The following is a 16,950-nucleotide window of genomic DNA, read 5'->3' on the forward strand; positions in this document are numbered from 1 at the left end:
TGCTCTAATGGGCTTACCTTGGGGGCACATCAGCTTTTACTAAACATATTAAATGGAGAGTTGGTATACAATGCTTTATTCTGAAAGCTTCCCATGAGTCGTTCCATTAGCAATCATTTGTTAGTACACGCAACGTGTATGTTAGACTCACGGCGTTCGAAATAGAAAAGACACGGGCCCTCTTCCCAACGAACACTCAGTGGCAGTGGGGGGGGGGGGGCGCTAGATTCCCTCCCCCACAGAATGGACCCGGGGAAACCTCTGTTACCTGATAACCTAGCTCTGCACTTGTGAGCCATCAGCAGCTGGGCAGGAATCCTGCAGTATTATCTGATGACTCCCTGACATGGTCGTGTTGGGTTCTGTTCCTCTGCAGGTGAAACCCGAGGAGGCATCCCATACAAGGGACTAGTCATCCAGGAGGGTGTCATGACCTCTAGCGCAGGTGGCCAACTGCTCGCTGTTAGTGTTTAACACCCCTCCTGAGTTACAGGCAGCAGATACACTCAGGGTCAGCAAGCACTTTCTTTAGCCATTTGAGGAATGGTTACAGCTTAGAGCTCTTGGCAGTGATGAGCTCCGTTATGCTTTTTTATTTTATAAGGATGTTGGGCCAGGCATAAGATGTCGCAATATATTAAAAAAAATTTTTTTTATGTTTGTTTATTTTTGAAAGAAAGAGCATGAGCAGGGCAGGGGCAGAGAGAGAGGGAGACAGAATCCGAAGCAAGCTCCAGGCTCTGAGCTGTCAGCACAGAGCCCGACGTGGGGCTCGGACCCATGAACTGCAAAATCACGACCTGAGCTGAAGTCGGGCGCTCAACCACCCAGACGGAGCCACCCAGACACCCCCTGTTGCTGTATATTCTTATGCCCCATCTCTACCTGAGAGAAGGGGGTGTTTTCACTTCTCTGACCAACCAAATAATTTTTGAGAAACTCTCATTGATGTGAAGGTGTTTCCATGGTCTCAGGAGACAAATCCATATAATACTCTCTCCCAGATACAGTTTGCCTTTACTGTGGTAAGAAAAGAGAACGTGAGATCTACCCTCCTAACAAATTTTTGTGTACTATACAGTATTGGTAACTATAGGCCCGTGTGGCACCCCAGGTCTCTGGAACTCATTTGGCATCTTGCAGAGCTGGAGTCTCCTGTCCCTTGAACAACTCCTCCTCATTCCCTCCCCACCCCCCAACCCCTGGAAACCTCCATTCTACCTTCTGCTTATTTATTTTTTAATTAATTAATTAATTAATTTTGAGAGAGAGAGAGAGAGAGAGAGAGAGAGAATCACAAGCAGGCTCCACACTCAGTGTGGAGCCCAACATGGGGCTCAATCCCAAGACCCTGGGATCATGATCTGAGAGCAGAAATCAACTCGGGGGCTCAACTAAATGAGCCACCCAAGCGAACCCCGCTTTCTACACATGAGAAGTATCTAAATAGTCAAACTCATGGAAGCTCCTGATACATTTGAAACCCGGTCATTCACGCCTCCAACAGGAAAAGGGATATATAGTCTATGTCTCCATAGGCTCTTGAGTTAACTGATCACATGAGTGGATTCCAATATGAGGCAACTCTGTTTCTTTGTTCACTTGTTTAGCTGAACATCATCCCTTGATTTTCTGTTTTGGTGTTGCTTGTGTAAAACCACAGTCCCGTGCCTTGCTTTCTGGACCATAACTCTTGAAGATTCACCCTCCAAGCCACGTGGGGGATCATGAGACAGATTTTAATTGGCAGCCTGTTATGTGTCATCCTGTTTTAGTTTTTGGGAGATGTGGTATGAAACAAGACAAAACCTCTGCTTGGCGATTTCACTTATATTCCAGGGAGGGCGACAGAAAACAAGTGGGTTGAATGCATAAAGCACACATTATACATAATAGTAATTTGTGCTTGGGAGAAGATGTAAAAGAGGGAGGAGGCTTATGAAATGTCTGAGTCCAAAGCAGGAATGAGCTCGGAGTCTCTGATAGTTCAGTAGTACAGAGACAGCGAGCCTCACAGAGCGAGTGACTTCTGAGTTAAAACTGATCAACGAGTAGGGCCGGTCATGTGGCAAATAGTGGACCAGGTGCTGGTGGACAGCCTGGCATGTTTGGGGAACTGAAAACTGGGGTGGAGGGGATGTGGGGAGAGGTCGGGAGGTGAGGTCAGGAGGGCCAGGGCAGCCCGTAAGGAGAGGGCCTTATGGGGATGGAAAGGAATTTGGCTTTTTCTCTGAGATGGGAATCAGTTGTTGAGTCGTGCACAGAGCAATGCCAACATATATTTTAACGGGTTTATACTGATGGTTGTGTGGAGAATATACCATAGAGAAGCCGTGGCAGAGGCAGGCAGGAAGTTAGAAGTCAGGGCAAGATTAAACCCAGGGTGAGTGATGGCCTTGACCAAAGAGTTGGCCGTGAGGATGGCGGGAAAGACAACAGGACTTACAGCTGGGGGGAAATGCAGGTGTGAGAGTGGTGGGGAGGCTCAAGAGTGAGGGTTTTGCTGGACCGGGTTGCCTTTGCCTGAGGCTGGGAAAAGTCATGGGGTGAAATCCTGTTGGCAGGAATATAGAAGTCTGCGTTAGGGCAGAAGTTTCCGATGATTCCCGATGGAAGGACCAGGAGACAAGTGGACATATGGTTTCTGGAGTTTGGGGAAAAGCCTAGACTATAGATGCACAGTCGGGACTCATCAGCAAACAGCAACACCGTGAAACCGGGTGATACCAGCTAGAGCATGAATAAGATTCAAAAAAAAAAAAAATTGTTTTTAAGTTGATTTTTGAGAGAGAGAGAGAGGGGGAGGGGGAGGGGCAGAGAGAGAAGGGGACAGAGGATCCGAAGCAGGCTCTGTGCTGACAGCGGACAGCCCCACGCAGAGCTAGAACTCACGAGCCATGAGATCGTGACCTGAGCTGACGTTGGGCACTTCGCCGACTGAGCCACCCAGGCGCCCCTGATTTTTTTTTTTTTTTTTTTTTTTTTTTTTATCTTCATCAGAAAAGACAAAGAGGCAGAGATGGCAGCAGAGGCTTGGCCACCCTGGCATGTTCCGAGCCGGCCCCGGGGCGGCTACAGGAATGTCAGAGGAATCCAAGCACCAGCCTTGGGAGCGGCGTCTACTCCAGCCTCACAGTGGATCACCTGGCCTGGTTAAAGGTGGATCTTGGGTGTGAATATCTCAGACCTACAGGCTCCAAGTCTTCGTTGTCTGCAGAGGAGGGGACTGAGGCAGCAGAGGTGAAGTGTGCGCTCACTGGCAGTTCCGCCGACGCAAAGATCCGGTCACAAAGGTCACTAACTGTATTCGCCTGTGGAAACACTCTGCCGCAAAACCGAGCATTTCAGTCTGTTCTCGATTCTCTCATTCATACCCCGGGGTTAACAGCTAGACAGTCGGGTGTGGCGGTGTTTGTTTGGGTTTGTTTTTGACAGATAAAGGATATTTCTTTTCACAATTCACAGGAAGGTTAGACTACCTGGTAAGCGATGAATCCTTCCCGTGAAGAGATAGGAAGTGTATAGTCACATGTTTTTCTTTCACCGGAAGCGAACGTGGTCCCGGTTTGCACTAGTGTCACAGAAGAGCGTCCAGAAGGTGTCTGCATGATCTCCGTTTGCACCAGTGTATTCTGGTGGTTACTTATTGACCAGCCGATGAGGAACTATTTTCACCCCTATTGGGGTTTACTTATTTGCAGCAAACACAAATTAAAAAAAAAAAAAAAAAAAAAAAGAGAAAAAACCCAATTCCCTTCCTGGAGCCTCCATAATGATATTCTTCTTAAACTGTATTTTGACTCATGCCTCCCGCATTTAGAGAGTGTGCTGCTAAAAATACCATCTGGGACAGCTGGGGGTGGATGGCAGGAATTACAGCTGTTTGGGGGGTAAACTTTTGATCCTTTCCACCAGAGGACCAGTTGCTAATCACTGCCATAACAAAGGTTTTCTTTTTCTTTAAAAAAAACTGAACCGGTAACAACAGAATTAGGCCTTTTGTGCCTCACGGACTCCTTTAAAAACCCCTCACGATCCCATGCCGTGGTCTAATGAGGTGCATAAATGATGCGTCTGCAGAGTTGCAGTGGAGGGACTGACAGTGAAAAGCTAAAGAAAGATACAGAGCATAATTGCATAAACTGCTAGTGAGAGACATAATCGGGAAGCCAGGCCAAAAATCTTAAGTAGATTTGCAGATTCGTTTACAAAGGGGTAAAATACAGATGGCAAGCACGAATGCTGGTCATCCCAAATCAGCCTTAGTGACTTGGTCTGGGCCGTAACTGAGTGCTTTCAAATAACATTTACCGAGCACCCATGGCCACCCAGGCGTTTTGCCAGGGCCTTTGACATCCATGCTTTCATGTGGTCTATGCGACAAGGTTTGGAACGTGGGTTACTTTCCACTTCTTATAGGTGTGGGGAATGTATCCTCACATAGGGTAAAGTACTGAGCCCACAACCTCAGTTTTTACAGGTGCACAATATAAAATTATGAGTTACAATCTAAGCATGTAAAATTAATATACAGAAATCTGTTGCATTTCTATACGCTAATAATGAAGTAGCAGAAAGATAAATTAAGGAAACCATCCATTTAAAATGGAACCAAAAAGGTGGGAGGGAGGGGAGGGTGGGTGATGGGTATTGAGGGGGGCACCTTTTGGGATGAGCACTGGGTGTTGTATGGAAACCAATTTGACAATAAATTTCATATATTGAAAAAATAAATAAATAAAATAAATAAATAAAATGGAACCAAAAGAAAAGAACCTAGAAATAAACTTAACCAAGGAAGTGAAAGGCTTGTACTCTGAAAACTGTAAAACACTGATGCAAGACATTGAACGTGACACAAGCAAGTGGAAAGGTATTCCGTGCTCAAGGATTGGAAGAACCAACATTGTTAAAACGTCTATAAAACCCAAAGAAATCCATAGACAATGCACCCACTATCAAAATACCAACAACAGGGGTGCCAGGGTGGCTCAGTTGGTGAAGCATCTGACGTTTGATTTCAACTCAAGTCATGATCTCACTGTTGTGGGATCGAGCCCTGCCATAGGGCTCTGCTCTGGGTGTGGACCCTGCGTAAGAGTCTCTCTCCCTCTGCCCTTCCCCCATTCATCCTCTCTCTCTCCTCTCTCTCTCTCTCTCTCTTTCAAAAAAAATGCCAACAACATTTTCACAGAACCAGAAGAAATAATCTTAAAATTCGTATGAATCCCAAAAAAAGACCCAAAGTAGCCAAAGCAGTCTTGAAAAAGAACAAAGTGAGACGTATCACCATCCCAGACTTCCAGATATACTACCAAGCTATAACAATCAAAATAGTATCGTACTGGCACCAAAACAGACATATAGCTCAATGGAATAGGCTAGAAAACCCAGAAATAAACCTACACACACATGGTCAATTAATTTATGACAAAGGAGGCAAAAATATACAACGGGGACAAACACAGTCATTTTCACAAATGGTGCTGGGGAAACTGGACAGTTACATGCAAAAGAATGAAAATGGGCCACTTTCTTACACCACACATGAAAATAAACTCAAAATGGATTGAAAGCCTAAAAGTGAAAGACAAAACCATGAAACTCCTAAAAGAGAGCACAGACACGAATTCGTGACATGGGCTATGGCAACATTTTCCTAGATATGTCCCCTGAGGAGAGGGAAACAAAAGCAAAAATAAACTATTGGACCTACACCAAAATAAAAAGCTTTTGCACAACAAAGGAAATGATCAACACAAGGACAAAGCAAGGTCTTCTCCCAAGGAATGGAAGAAGATATTTGCAAATGATATATCTGATAAGGGGTTAGTATCCAAAATATATAAACAACATATGCAGCTCAACACCAAAACAGAAACAAATAATATGATTAAAAATGGGCAGAGGACTTAAATAAACATTTCTCCAAAGAAGATATACAAATAGCCAACAGGCACATGAAAAAAATGCTCAAAATCACTCATCATCAGGGAAATGCAAGTCAAAACCACAATGAGATACCACCTCACACCTGTCAGAACAGCTAAAATAAAGCAGACAAGAAACAACAAGTGTTGGTGAGGACGTGGAGAAAGGGGAACCGTCCTGCACAGTTGGTGGGAATGCAAACTGGTGCAGCCACTGTGGAAAACAGTATGGCCGTTCCTCAAAAAATTAAAAATTGAAATACCATGTGATCCAGTAATTCCACTGCTGGGTATTTATCCAAAAAAAATGAAAAAACTAATGGGAAAAGATACATTCACCCCTAGTTTATTGCAGCATTATTTACAATAGCCAAATTATGGAAACAGCCCAAGTCCACTGATAGACAAATGGATAAAGAAGATGTGATACACACACACACACACACACACACACACACACACACGCAATGGAATATCACTCAGCCATAACAAGAAGAATGCCATCTTGCTGTTTGCAACAACATGGATGGACCTACAGGTTGTATATATTGTTGAGTGAAAGAAGTCATAGAAAGCCAAACACCATATGATTTCATTCGTAATTGGACTTGAAACAACAAAACAAATGACCAACAAAAAAGAGACAAACAAAATATGTACTCTTAAATACAGAAAACAAACTGGTAGTTGCTGGAGGCGGGTCAGGGAACTGGATGAAACAAACAAAGGGGATTGAGAGCACACTTACCATGACGAGCACTAAGAAATGTCTAGAACTGCTGAACCATTATACTGCATACCTGAAGCTAGCATAACGCTGTATGTCAATTACACTTTAACTAAAATAAAGTTTCAATTTAAAAACAGAATTATAAGCAGTCCAAACTAAGGATGAGAGAAGTGAAGGGAATTCACATGGTGTGGCCCCCAAATCCATGCACGATATGGGGGAGACTCCCAGGGCATACCCTCCAACAGCAGGGCACAGATATCACCTATATACCAGAGAGAGGGCACACGGAAAAGAACAGGTTGTGATTTTTGAATCACAAAAGGACTGGCACTACTGTTTTTACCTCTAAAAGGAGGTGACAATGACATTCCGTGTGGCACATTATTAGACAAACTGTCTGTATAACTATAAAAGTGTATACTTAGCAGACATTTCAACAATAGCCAAAAATTAAGAATAATAGTGCTCTTTGTAGAGCGCCCATATATTTGCTCTGAATTAATTTCTGCTAATGCCGTTTTGCTGGAACGCTAATGTATTCGGCTAGGGCAGAGGTGTGACAGTGAATCACGTGGCAAGGATTTTCTCTGAGAGCTCCTCGCTTCTCTTGCATTACCCCTGGCTTTAATGGCCTTGGTGTCAGTGATGACAGCCATGTAGAAAAGCAAAAACAGAAATCACAAAAATGGGCCTTAAAGGGCAAAATGAAGTTTATCTCCCTGTGTAGTGGATGGTTGACCTGTGATCAGGGCTGGAGACGATACCTCCTACGTTGTGGGCCCTCACACCTGTGATGACCTTGAGTCCTACGATTTGACCCCCAGACTCTGCTTTGTGCCTGTCAGGACACAACCCAGAGTCTCTATGGCCAGGTTTCCCACTCTGTTGAAATGAAGAAAACATGGTTTGTCTTGACTGCCCAGGGGACTCTCCTGTGGAGCCAAGGTTGAGGCTCACAGGGTTGGGGGATTTCCAGAGGACATCTACTGCATAATGTGCTGTCTCCCGACATGACTCCACGGTCACTGAGGAAGGCTATTCTCCCCAGAAAACCTCGGCTTCAGACATATCAATACCCGTACCCAACGCTGTGGCCCTCCCTCCGGTGGATCTGCACAGATTACAGGATAGCGTGGACCCGCTGACAACTTGAAGCCTAAAGAGAGGACTTACAAAGGAGGGATGGCATGATGTCTAGGAGACAAACACATGTTACACAGTTTTCCCCAAGAGCCAGTTCAAAATACGAAGTGTCTAAATAATGAAATGTTTCTGACCCATGGGAGAAGGAGCCATTTATTTAATTTCTGTGCATACTTCAAGATTCAATTTTAAAAAAATTATTTGTGTGTTTATTTTGAGAGACAGAGAGAGAGGGTGAGCTGTGGAGGGGCAGAGAGAGGGAGAGAGAGAATCCTAAGCAGGCGCTACACTGTGAGGAGCCTGAAGCAGGGCTCAAACCCACAAACCATGAGATCACGACCTGAGCCAAAACCAAGAGTAGTATGCTCAACTGACTGAGCCACCCAGGTGCCCCTCAAGATTCAATTTTTAAAAATTTTAATTTCTGGGGCACCTGGGTGGCTCAGTCGGTTGAGCGGCCGACTTTGACTCAGGTCACGATCTCGCAGTCTGTGAGTTCGAGTCCCGCGTCAGGCTCTGGGCTGATGGCTCGGAGCCTGGAGCCTGCTTCCGATTCTGTGTCTCCCTCTCTCTCTGACCCTCCCCTGTTCATGCTCTGTCTCTCTCTGTCTCAAAAATAAATAAACGTTAAAAAAATTTTCATTTCTTTATTGAGCTGCACTTGACATGCAACATTATATTAGTTTCAGGTGCACAATGTAATGATTTGATATTTGTGTACATATTGTGAAATGGTCACCCCCATAAGCCTAGTTAACATCACCACACTTGGAAGATGGTTTTTAAAGATTATCCCAAATTTAGGGAGTGGAGACAGTTAAGGCATAAATGAAGAATTTAGAACCAATGTGAACTTACTGACTGTAATTGTGCTCTTGATGAGGTGACTCAGTTATTCTTTGGATGGGTATGGTAGGCTATCCGGATGGCGTTAGAAGTTTTAAATATTTATTTCCTGCACAAAAATGTTTACCCACTCAATCCTTGAGAGTCCACACGATCCAAGGAGATTTTAAAGACGTCCTTGAAAGACAGCAATTCATTTTTGTGGAGGCAGCCGGCAGCTACCTATTCATCAACGGAGCAATTAGCAGTTAGCAGTCCCATTTACAAGACGGGAGTGTCAACGATACTATTTCACAGTCGGTCTGAAGCACCAGGAAAAGCAATTTCTGCGTGGACTTTGCCTTCCCTCTGTCACGGTTCATCAAGTTCAGCAACAATATTCATGTAACGGATACATCCTGCATAAATACGGACAGCGAGGGCTGTCAATGCTAGGATATAAATCTGGCAGGGGTCTGCCTTTAACCTCTGAATTTTGTTTTGGGGATGAGCAAACGACACAGGAATCGGAGTAGCAGGTGCTGAGTGCCTGGGACTTATTGTCTGCACAGGTCCTGTAAGAAAGGCAGGGCAGGTGTATGAGCTGTAATAAACCTGTCTTATATCCTATGCCTTCTTGTCATCCACACACCTGAAAACTCCTCTTTGCCTGAATGAATGTGACAAGCAAATACCTGAAAATTATTTAGATCATCCAGGTTCCCATAATTGAGTCCCGAGGTTTATTACTTATCAATGTCACTTTGAGTTCTCAGGTCCCTTTCACACCATCGAGCTGATAACTCTTGGGCAAGCACAGGAAATGGATGTATTGGAAGTCCCAGCTCTTGGGCATCCTAAGAGGGCCCAGAGGGGTGGGGGACTGAGGGCATTGCGGCTTTCTGTTGGAGGAAGGGGATCGAGCATTCTGTTTCTATTCTGAAAATATACACAGAACTGATGCAGTTTTTGTTCAAGAGCAAAGTGGTCAGCCACCTTCCTTAGGCAGAAAATAAGCCTTGTGGAATGTGAGGGTGAAACGGATTCCAAACAGGAGCAGAGCCAGTGGCGATGCGGAGGGGGCAGGTGGGAAGACCAGCTGAGGACACACGAGGGCCAAGTGTTGGAGCGACAGGTGAGGGCGCTGGCCGTGGTTAGCGCGTCTTGCACCTGCCGGTCTCAGTGCAGGGCGGCCACACCAGTTGTTCACGTGATGGGTGGGAAAGAGCAGGTGGTGGGAGATCACACAGCCGGGACTGTCATGACGGGGCCGTGACAAATGAGTGACCAGTTGTCTGAGCGGCCCCACGGCCTCCAGTATTCGGGTGTGGAATGTAGAGCCCGACAAGGAGTGGGTTTATTCTTGTTTACCTCTGTGTCCCCTGTACTAACGTACAGCAGAGAACGGATGGGTGTGTATACATCCACACGTACTTTTATCTACACAGTGTGCTGATTCAATGCCGCACACCTGCATTGAACGCTTGTCTGAAGGGTCTGAACGCTTGTCGCACCGCCACCTCCCGGATGTGTGGCAATCACATACCCTTTCTGTGCCTCCGCTCCCACGTGTGGGCACCTGGATTATGACGGCAACGATTCATGAGGTCGTTGTGAGGGTCAAATACATGCATTTCGGAGAAAAACGTGAAACCGGAAAACGATAGCAGCTATTACTTTCTCAAAAGCCTTTTAAGCAAGTAGACGAATTCATACCATCATGAAGCCACTGAATCCTTACAGCTCCTCCGGTCCGGCCGCTTCATCTAGTGAATTAGCTCAGGGGCAGAGGTACGGTGCTCAGACTAAGCTTCAATTTCAGGGCTGGTATTCATCTCATTACCAGGAATGCGGCAAACAAACAAACAAACAAAATGTGAAAAGTTTTCTTTAAATGTAAAATTAAGGGAATGTCCCACAAGTTACACGTATGTTTAGGAAAGCAAATGATGCTGGAGGACTTACGATAAAAGGACATTGTCCCCTGGTCCAGGGTTTCTCACTCTCAGCCTTTACTCCAAAGCAGTAAGTTCTTTTTTAAGTTGAAGAATCACGTGTATGTACAGGAAAAGACACAAATTATCAGTATCCAGGTGGATTTTTGCAGAGTGAGCACAGCCAAGTAACTGGCATGCAGGCTGAGCTATAGAACAGCTTTGTCCATGCAGTCTCTCAAGCACACCAAGCGGCCACTGGGCATTTGCACTGGCCTTGCTCACAAAAACTGGTAATTGGCTCAGTTATTGGACAACATTTAAGTACACTGGGAACAGCCTGAGTGTGTGACTCTACTTTTCTATGTACAAAATGCAAGTATAGGTCAAGAATTCCTGTTGAAAAATTAGCATCTGAATTGAGGAGGGCCATAAACATTAAAAAAAAAACAAAACTGATTGCAAAGACTTGGTACAAAAAATCTAAAATATCTCAGTAGTAGCTATAGTGATTTCATGTTGGGTTAAATAAAGTGTATAAAAATAGTTTTATCTGTCTCTTTATACTTTTTAAAAATACTGGGGCGCCTGGGTGGCTCAGTCAGTTGGGTGTCCAACTTCAGCTCAGGTCATGACCTCATGGTTTGTGGGTTCGAGTCCCGCGTCAGGCTCTGTGCTGACAGCTCGGAGCCTGTAGCCGGCTTCAGATTCTGTGTCTCCTTTTTTCTCTGCCCCTCCCCTACTCATGCCCTGTCTCTCTTTCAAAAATAAATAAACATTAAACAAAAATAAAAACGTGGCTACCATTTTATTTTTTTGTTTTTATTATATTGCTTTTATTTTTTTATTTTATTTAAAAAAAATTTTTTTGAAAGAGAGAGCATGAGCAGGGGAGAGGCAGAGAGAGAGAGAGAAAGAGAATCCCAAATAGGTCTTGCATGGTCAGCACAGAACCTGATGTGGGGCTTGATCTCACAACTGTGAGATTGTGACCCGAGCGAAATCAAGAGTCCGACGCTTAACTGACTGAGCCACCCAGGCGCCCTCCCAGGCATTTTAAATCAGGCCTAGCTCACCGTCTGCTGTCTTCATGGTTCTTCAATATTCCATTGTTTTAAAACACCTTAACTTATTTATGCATTCTACTGAGAATGGCCCTTTGCATTCCGTGCCCCCCACCCCGCATTTTTTTTTTGTCTTCCTGATTACTATGTTCTAGAAACTAGACTTCTATAACCTTTCAAGGATCCAGTTTTCATGGAATTTCCCTATTCCAAGAGTTTCTGTATGCCTATTGTTCTCCAGTTGTTTCTGGAGCCCATTTGTTTCTTGTACTTTGTGGCTAAATGCAGTTTACCTTTTACCCAGATCCACGGGTTTCACCAAACATGTGGTTTCACCAAATGTTTGCATTTCCTGTGACCAACCTGCAGAAGTGTTGCCCGACTACCCCCACATCGCTGCAATGCCTGGGCCACATAATTTAGGTTTTTGTTACAGAACCCACCCAGGTCAACATACCAATTTCTATTTTAGTCAGCATGTCTGAACTGCTGAAAAAAAAGCCCCCAAATCTCAGCTTAACATAACAACGGTTGTGTCTTGCTCCCTCACAGCGTTGGCTCGGCAGCGGGTGGCTGTGTGATGCCCGCCTCTGAGCTCAGTGGTATGTCCCAGGAGAATAGGAATGACACGGGTAGTAATGACCCTGACATTTTCTGCTGCAAAGTCCTGGGAAATTCCCTGTGGCGTTTTCCTATTGAATTCCTCTGCCCTTCAACTTTGGAAATGATCATGCTTCGCTCTGATAATTTATTGCCCTCTTTTTTTTGGAAATTGCTATAAACTGTAGATCGTGCCTCCTGTAAAGACAGTCTATGTCGCTTCTCTTGCTCTCATCATTTTTTCCACTTTCATTTCTTGAATTTGTATGTGCTGCCCTATTAAAGTTTGCTTTCTTGGTGTTCTTGTTTTTATTTTCTGTTCCTCGAGTGGTCCTCCTGGGCATTTTGTCTTTTGTCTTGGATTTCCCCTGTCATATTAGAGGGGTTCTTAAAATAACTGCTTTCTCTACTGTTCACATCAAAGAAAACGGTGACAAAAAAGCTGAATGGAAACCTTATATGTCGGTGGGCTTGTTCACTAGACAAACTTCAGTCTCTGGTGACTGGAAAAGTGCCAGGACCCTTAAATATGAAAAACGGATCATCTTTATGCTGGGATTCTAAAATCATCTCCTTTTTCCTTATTCTACCCTCAAAATGTCTTCAGAGAAAAACTGTAGCATTTATCGGTTTGTCTCATTTATGCTTTTGGTGTTATCCCAAGGCACGTGTTCTGTGTGCCGTTTTCAGAGAGAGCCTGTAGAACACCTCCCCCCAAATCTGCCTCTTCTTACACCTAAAACCTCTCGTGGGCTCTGTGCAGAAGGTTGGCTGACCCCTCTGATCCTGAGACCACTCCACAGGCCACTTCATCATCCGGATCTCCTCTGTCCACTTTCTGCCTTTGGCTACTGGGTCAAATGACTTGTCCTCCGATGGCTCATACCTCTATCTCTTCCGCTTAACATGCCTGTGGATTCCCCCCCGCACCCTTTATTTTAACTTACATCAGATTTGGGAAAAGAGAATATTCTTAATCTGTCACTTGAACAGACGTTCCAAGTTATTGCACGTAAATTGATCCAACAGGGGGTACATCTCCTGGTGGCCAACTGAGTGGTGAGACAGAGTGAAGAGTCAGACGGTTGTAGAACACGAGGCAGAATATTGATTTCATCGGGCTATTCAAGAAAAGTCAGGTGTGCCGACAGTTTCCTACTATCTTTTGGTGTTTTGAGGGCTCATTACACAGTCTACCTGAACCGAATGCCAGGAACTTCTCATGTCTTCATAGAGCTCAGGTATTAGTGTCCTTTTATTTATTTTTTTTTTCCAACGTTTTTTATTTATTTTTGGGACAGAGAGAGACAGAGCATGAACGGGGGAGGGGCAGAGAGAGAGGGAGACACAGAATCGGAAACAGGCTCCAGGCTCCGAGCCATCAGCCCAGAGCCTGACGCGGGGCTCGAACTCACGGACCGCGAGATCGTGACCTGGCTGAAGTCGGACGCTTAACCGACTGCGCCACCCAGGCGCCCCTATTAGTGTCCTTTTAAATGTGTGGTTTGCATTACGTTTTATTTGGAGGCTAGTGATAGATGTTCTGTGTGTGTGTGTGTGTTCTCAGAGCACTATGCCATTTACTTTTGATATATTGACTGTATGGAAAAATTCTCAGCTACTCCCAAATCTGAATACTTAAAATATGGTCCATAGTATGAACCAGTGGTGGTTTAATATGAATTGTGCCAAGTAGCTAATAGACAGGGGTATTTGCTTAACAAGAGAGCAAATCTTGTTGTGTGTATTCTATGCTGGAGAAGATGTTTCGTGATGAGCTCTTCTGGTGAGCACTTATTAGATGCCAGATATTTGACTAAGGGTTTCTCATTCGAGGTCTTGTTTAACCCTTTCTTTGTCTTATAAGGTGAAATGTATGATTAACTCCGATTTAGATAATGGCAAAGTTGAGTACTAGAGGATTTATTTGCTTAGGATTCCAGGGATGGTAAATACTAAACACGGGATTTAAGAAGAGGAATTCTGAGCCAGAGTCCACTCTGTGCTGTCGTGTGGGCGTTTCTCCAACATCAGTCACTGGGAGCCGAGATTAGGATTTCTGCCACGCCCATTCCATCAAGTGCCATCTTCAAGGTCTCCAGTCATATTTATGCTCCACGGGTTCTGCTGTTTACTTAACACTTGTATTTTGATGCAAGTGTTTTCTATTTGACTTAAATCCATTTATTTTACAAAGAAACCTTATATCTATCTCTAACCCAAAAGGGAAACGGTCATTGTTTGCTGTGTTGTTACCAGGGTGACAGTAGCAAGATTGAAGGAAAGCCACAGATAATCAAAGGACTAGAATTTTATTTGGCCAACGATGGGAAATTAGTGTATGATGTGAAACAGAAGACAATTCAGCATATTCACAAATGGAGATAAAAATACGGCTTTACTGGGTCTCACAACTTCCCAGTGCTTGTGAGAATTCTCTTACATGTCAGAAGCTTACTTTTCCCATTCTGAAGTTTTTTTGTTGTTTGTTTTTTAATGCCATCCTGGTTAGAACAAATGATAGCTTGGATCGCTCTGGAGACCCCAATTACATAAGTCTCTGCATGTCGACTACAGATAACTGGTGCAAGAAACCCCAATGTGTTCTCAAGTTTCACTGCAGAGGAATGGTTCTCCCAGCAAACTTCAGTTAATAGATTGGATCCAAGGTCAGTCCCCAGGTGCAGCATCTCGTGGCAAACCTGAGCTTCAGGGCCACCTGAGGTCCGTCCCTGCACAGGCGATGAACTGAAGGTGTCACATAAAATAGTTTTACTCAATTTTAGGTGGATGCTATCATCAGTCAGCACTCTAAGCCTAAATCTGCTCTCTCTTCTCTAGAAAGGGAGATTAGTGTTCTAACACATCCTAACATTCAATTTAGACTTATTCCTTGACATTATCTCATGATTTTAAAGAGAAGTGAAATTGGAAGAAAAGTTTTCACTTTGTGATGAAGTGATATTGAATGACCCATGGAGGTATCACCTAAATTAGTGGGGGCACACCCTGTCTTTCCTGTCTGGGACTTTGGGAACCTCCATTCAGCTGTTACTGCTGCTGAATCAACCAAACCATTAGCCAGTACGGTGAGACGCTCTAGCAAACTATCCGGTTAACCAGTTAGTTACCAAACATTTTCATTTTCTAGAAATTTACATAAAGTTGTTAAGTTGTGTACATTCTATGAGCCTTAACACGTATGTATTTTTGTGTAACCACAACAATCGGGATGCAGAATAATTCCATCACCCCCCAAAACTCACTCATGATGCTTCTTTGTAGACAGATTTCCTCCCCCACCCAATTGCCTGGCAACCACTAATCTGTTCTTGCCCTAGAGTTTTTCCTCTACTGGAATGTTGTGGAAATAAAATCATATCAGATGTCACCTTTTGAGATGGACTTCTTACACGAAGTGTATGCTTTTGAGATTCATCTACCTTTTTGAAGGTAACAGTGGTCCATTCTTTCTTGTTCTGGGATTGCATAGATGGACCACAGTCTGTCCATTTAGGCCCTGATTAGAGGACATTTGTGCTGTCTTTGTTTTTTGACCACTATGAATAGAAACGTTGTAAACATTCATGTACACGTTTTGTGTGAAGCTAATTTTATTCCTAGGAGTGGTATTGTTGGTCATAGGACAGGTGTATGTTTGGTCTTAGAAGAGATTGCTGAACTGTTTTCCAGAGTGGCCGTGACTTTCAGCATCCCCGGAGGGGGTGAGAATCCCAGGTACTTCACATCCTCATCAGCTTTGGGCATTGTCAATTCTTCATGCACTCATCCATTCATTTGTTGAAAGTTGTAGCAATTCTAATTGATGTGTCATGCTCTCTTGTGATTTTAACTAGCGTTTACCTATAGCTAGATATGTTGAACATCTGCACACAGCTTGTATATTCACTGGATAAGGCACGTATTCAAATTTTTGCCATTTCTTTTATTGGATTGTTTGTTTTCTTACTGTGGAGTTTAGAGAGTTCTTTAAATGTTTGGATTGGGGGCGCCTGGGTGGCTCAGTTGGTTAAGCATCCGACTTCAGCTCAGGTCACAATCTCGTGGTCCGTGAGTTCAAGCCCCGCATCGGGCTCTGTGCTGATGGCTCAGAGCCTGGAGCCTGCTTCTGATTCTGTGTCTCCCTCTCTCTCTGTCCCTCCCCCGTTCATGCTCTGTCTCTCTCTGTCTCAAAAATAAAAAAAATAAAAAAAATAAGTTAAAAAAAATGTTTGGATTGGAATGCAAGTCTTTTGTCACATATGTAATTGGCAAATATTTTCTCTTCATCTGTTTGTCTTTTCATTTTTTTTAAGTTCACTTACTTATTTTGAGAGAGAGAGAGTGACTGTGAGGTGGGGAGAGGGGCGGGGGGGGGGGAGAGAGACAGCTAGAGAGAGAGAGAGAGAGAGAAGCAGGCTCCATATCCAGCAAGATCCTGATGCGGGGCTCAATCCCACGATTCTGGGCTCATGACCTGAGCCAAAATCAAGAGTCAGACGCTCAACTGACTGAGCCACTCAGGCACCCCTCCTTATCATTTCCTTAACCGTGTCTCTCTCAGAGAAAATATTTTTAATTTTGATGAATTCTAATTTATTTTCCTTTCATCAATTTTGCTTTTGGTGTTGTATTTAAGCATCCCCTGCCTAACACAAGGTCACAAATCTATCTATTTTCTTCCCAAAGGTGAGTTTTATTTTTTATTTTCATTACACCAT

The sequence above is a fragment of the Panthera uncia genome (assembly GCF_023721935.1).
Source record: "Panthera uncia isolate 11264 chromosome A1 unlocalized genomic scaffold, Puncia_PCG_1.0 HiC_scaffold_16, whole genome shotgun sequence".
NCBI classification, from domain to species: domain Eukaryota; kingdom Metazoa; phylum Chordata; class Mammalia; order Carnivora; family Felidae; genus Panthera; species Panthera uncia.